The sequence below is a fragment of the Triticum urartu genome, chromosome 4A, assembly GCF_056163025.1.
Source record: "Triticum urartu cultivar PI428250 chromosome 4A, HENAU_Tu73, whole genome shotgun sequence".
NCBI lineage: Eukaryota > Viridiplantae > Streptophyta > Magnoliopsida > Poales > Poaceae > Triticum > Triticum urartu.
The window spans coordinates 528,720,459-528,725,858 of record NC_141876.1 but is presented as its reverse complement, the minus strand read 5'-3'; positions in this window follow the sequence as shown (position 1 = coordinate 528,725,858).

Sequence of the window (5,400 nt, the reverse complement as noted above, 5' to 3'; positions counted from 1 at the left end):
AGGGTAGCTGCGCGCTCTAGTAGTTTGGTGGAACTTAACTTGAGCTCGATTAGCTTTGTTAATTTGAGATATCCCGTACATCAAGAGACCAAATACATGTAAGGCACGGTCTCTAGATTAGCATGTAGAAGGCGAGATCGGTCTGCAGGAAGAGACATACCATCTTTTTGTTGCGGAACGTAGTAGAATTTTAAAATTTTCTACGCATCACCAAGATCAATCTATGGAGTCATCTAGCAACGAGGGAGAGAGGAGTGCATCTACATACCCTTGTAGATCATGAGCGGATGCGTTCAGAGAACGGGGATGATGGAGTCGTACTCGCCGTGATCCAAATCACCGATGACCAAGTGCCGAACGGACGGCACCTCCGCGTTCAACACACGTACGGAGCGGATGACGTCTCCTCCTTCTTGATCCAGCAAGGGGAAAGGAGAGGTTGATGAAGATCCAGCAGCACGACGGCGTGGTGGTGGATGCAGCAGTGATCGCAGCAGGGATTCGCCGAGCTTCTGTGAGAGGGAGAGGTGTAGCAGGGGAGAGGGAGGCGCCAAGGCTTGGGGTGCGGCTGCCCTCCCTCCCCCCTCCTTTATATAGGCCCCCTGGGGGGGCGCCGGCCCTGGAGATGGGATCTCCCAAGGGGGCAGCGGCCAAGGGGGGTGGAGTGCCCCCCAAGGCAAGTGGAGGCGCCCCACCCTAGGGTTTCCAACCCTAGGCGCAGGGGGGGCCAAAGGGGGGACGCACCAGCCCACTATGGGATGGTTCCCGTCCCCACTTCAGCCCATGGGGCCCTCCGGGATGGGTGGCCCCACCCGGTGGACCCCCGGGACCCATCCGGTGGTCCCGGTACAATACCGGTGACCCCGAATCTTTCCCGATGGCCGAAACTACACTTCCTATATATAATTCTTCACCTCCGGACCATTCCGGAACTCCTCGTGACGTCCGGGATCTCATCCGGGACTTCGAACAACTTTCGGATTACTGCATACTCATATCTATACAACCCTAGCGTCACCGAACCTTAAGTGTGTAGACCCTACGGGTTCGGGAGACAAGCAGACATGACCGAGACGACTCTCCGGTCAATAACCAACAGCGGGATCTGGATATCCATGTTGGCTCCCACATGCTCCTCGATGATCTCATCGGATGAACCACGATGTCGAGGACTTAATCAATCCCGTATTCAATTCCCTTTGTCAATCGGTACGTTACTTGCCCGAGACTCGATCGTCGGTATCCCAATACCTTGTTCAGTCTCGTTACCGGCAAGTCACTTTACTCGTACCGTAATGCATGATCCCTTGATCAACCACTTGATCACATTGAGCTCATTATGATGATGCATTACCGAGTGGGCCCAGAGATACCTCTTCGTCATACGGAGTGACAAATCCTAGTCTCGATTCGTGCCAACCCAACAGACACTTTCGGAGACACCTGTAATGTACATTTATAGTCACCCAGTTACGTTGTGGCGTTTGGCACACCCAAGGCACTCCTACAGTATCCGGGAGTTGCACAATCTCATGGTCTAAGGAAATGATACTTGACATTCAGAAAAGCTACAACAAACGAACTACACGATCTTTGTGCAATGCTTAGGTTTGGGTCTTGTCCATCACATCATTCTCCTAATGATGTGATCCCGTTATCAATGACATCCCCATGTCCATAGCCAGGAAACCATGACTATCTATTGATCAACGAGCTAGTCAACTAGAGGCTCACTAGGGACACATTGTGGTCTATGTATTCACACATGTATTACGATTTCCGGATAATACAATTATAGCATGAATAATAGAAAATTATCATGAACAAGGAAATATAATAATCATTTTATTATTGCCTCTAGGGCATATTTCCAACAGTCTCCCACTTGCACTAGAGTCAATCATCTAGTTACATTGTGATGAATCGAACACCCATGGAATTCTGGTGTTGATCATGTTTTGCTCTAGGGAGAGGTTTAGTCAACGGATCTGCCACATTCAGGTCCGTATGTACTTTACAAATTTCTATGTCTCCATTTTGAAGACTTTCATGAATGGAGTTGAAGCGACGCTTGATATGCCTGGTCTTCCTGTGAAATCTGGGCTCCTTGGAAAGGGCAATAGCTCCAGTGTTGTCACAGAAGAGAGTCATCGGGCCCGACGCATTGGGTATGACTCCTAGGTCGGTAATGAACTCCTTCACCCAGATTGCTTCGTGTCCTACCTCCGAGGCTACCATGTACTCCGCTTCACATGTAGATCCCGCCACCACGCTTTGCTTGCAACTGCACCAGCTTACTGCCCCACCATTCAAAATATACACGTATCCGGTTTGTGACTTAGAGTCATCCAGATCTGTGTCGAAGCTAGCATCGACGTAACCCTTTACGACGAGCTCTTCGTCACCTCCATAAATGAGAAACATTTCCTTAGTCCTTTTTAGGTACTTCAGGATATTCTTGACCGCTGTCCAGTGTTCCATGCCGGGATTACTTTGGTACCTTCCTACCAAACTTACGACAAGGTTTACATCAGGTCTGGTACACAGCATAGCATACATGATAGACCCTATGGCCGAGGCATAGGGGACGACACTCATCTTTTCTCTATCTTCTGCCGTGGTCGGGCTTTGAGCCGTGCTCAATCTCGTACCTTGCAATACAGGCAAGAACCCCTTCTTTGACTGATCCATTTTGAACTTCTTCAATATCTTGTCAAGGTACGTACTCTGTGAAAGACCAATGAGGCGTCTCGATCTATCTCTATAGATCTTGATGCCTAATATATAAGCAGCTTCTCCAAGGTCCTTCATTGAAAAACACTTGTTCAAGTAGGCCTTTATGCTTTCCAAGAATTCTATATCATTTCCCATTAATAGTATGTCATCCACATACAATATGAGAAATGCTACAGAGCTCCCACTCACATTCTTGTAAATGCAGGCTTCTCCATAAGTCTGCATAAACCCAAACGCTTTGATCATCTCATCAAAGCGAATGTTCCAACTCCGAGATGCTTGCACCAGCCCATAAATCGAGCATTGGAGCTTGCACACCTTGTCAGCATTCTTAGGATCGACAAAACCTTCCGGCAGCATCATATACAATTCTTCCTTAAGGAAACCATTAAGGAATGCCGTTTTGACGTCCATTTGCCATATCTCATAATCATAGAATGCGGCAATTGCTAACATGATTCGGACGGACTTCAGCTTCGCTACAGGTGAGAAAGCCTCATCGTAGTCAACCCCTTGAACTTGTCGATAACCCTTAGCGACAAGCCGAGCTTTATAGATGGTCACATTACCATCCGCGTCTGTCTTCTTCTTAAAGATCCATTTATTTTCTATGGCTCGCCGATCATCGGGCAAGTCAGTCAAAGTCCATACTTCGTTTTCATACATGGATCCTATCTCGGATTTCATGGCTTCCAGCCATTTGTCAGAATCCGGGCCCGCCATCGCTTCTTCATAGTTCGAAGGTTCACCGTTGTCTAACAACATGATTTCCAAGACAGGGTTGCCGTACCACTCTGGTGCGGAACGTGTCCTTTTGGACCTACGAAGTTCAGTAGCAACTTGATCTGACGTTTCATGATCATCATCATTAACTTCCTCTCTAGTCGGTGCAGGCACCCCAGGAACATTTTCCTGTGTTGCGCCACTTTCCGGTTCAAGAGGTAATACTTCATCAAGTTCCACTTTCCTCCCACTTACTTCTTTCGAGAGAAACTCTTTCTCTAGAAAGGATCCATTCTTGCCAACAAAGATCTTGCCTTCGGATCTGAGGTAGAAGGTATACCCAATGGTTTCTTTAGGGTATCCTATGAAGACGCATTTTTTCGACTTGGATTCGAGCTTTTCAGGTTGAAGTTTCTTGACATAAGCATCGCATACCCAAACTTTTAGAAACGACAGCTTAGGTTTCTTCCCAAACCATAATTCATATGGTGTCGTCTCAACGGATTTCGATGGAGCCCTATTTAAAGTGAATGCGGCAGTCTCTAAAGCATAGCCCCAAAATGATAGCGGTAAATCGGTAAGAGACATCATAGATCGCACCATATCTAATAGAGTGCGATTATGATGTCCGGACACACCATTACGCTGAGGTGTTCCAGGCGGCGTGAGTTGTGAAACTATCCCACATTTTCTTAAGTGTGTGCCAAATTCGTGACTCAAGTATTCTCCCCCACGATCTGATTGCAAGAACTTGATTTTCCTGTCACGTTGATTCTCAACCTCACTCTGAAATTCCTTGAACTTTTCAAAGGTCTCAGACTTGTGTTTCATTAAGTAGACATACCCATATCTACTCAAGCCATCAGTGAGGGTGAGAACATAACGATAACCACCGCGAGCCTCAACACTCATTGGACCACACACATCTGTATGTATGATTTCCAATAAGTTGGTTGCTCGCTCCATTGTTCCTGAGAACGGAGTCTTGGTCATTTTACCCATGAGGCATGGTTCGCACGTGTCAAATGATTCATAATCAAGAGACTCTAAAAGTCCATCTACATGGAGCTTCTTCATGCGTTTGACACATATGTGACCAAGGCGGCAGTGCCACAAGTATGTGGGACTATCATTATCAACCTTACATATTTTGGTATTCACACTATGAATATGTGTAGCATTACACTCGAGATTCATTAAGAATAAACCATTCACCATCGGAGCATGACCATAAAACATATCTCTCATATAAATAGAACAACCATTATTCTCGGATTTAAATGAGTAGCCATCTCGAATTAAACGAGATCCTGATACAATGTTCATGCTCAAAGCTGGCACTAAATAACAATTATTGAGGTTTAAAACTAATCCCGTAGGTAAATGTAGAGGTAGCGTGCCTACGGCGATCACATCGACCTTGGAACCATTCCCGACGCGCATCGTCACCTCGTCCTTCGCCAGTCTCCGCTTATTCCGCAGCTCCTGCTTTGAGTTACAAATGTGAGCAACCGCACCGGTATCAAATACCCAGGAGCTACTACGAGTACTGGTAAGGTACACATCAATTACATGTATATCACATATACCTTTCGTGATGCCGGCCTTCTTGTCCGCTAAGTATTTGGGGCAGTTCCGCTTCCAGTGACCACTTCCCTTGCAATAAAAGCACTCAGTCTCGGGCTTGGGTCCATTCTTTGGCTTCTTCCAGGCAGCTTGCTTACCGGACGTGGCAACTCCCTTGTCGTCCTTCTTACCCTTGCCTTTCTTGAACTTAGTGGTTTTATTCACAATCAACACTTGATGTTCCTTTTTGATTTCTACCTCCGCTGATTTCAGCATTGAATGTACCTCAGGAATGGTCTTTTCCATCCCTTGCATATTGAAGTTCATCACAAAGCTCTTGTAGCTCGGTGGAAGCGACTGAAGGATTCTGTCAAT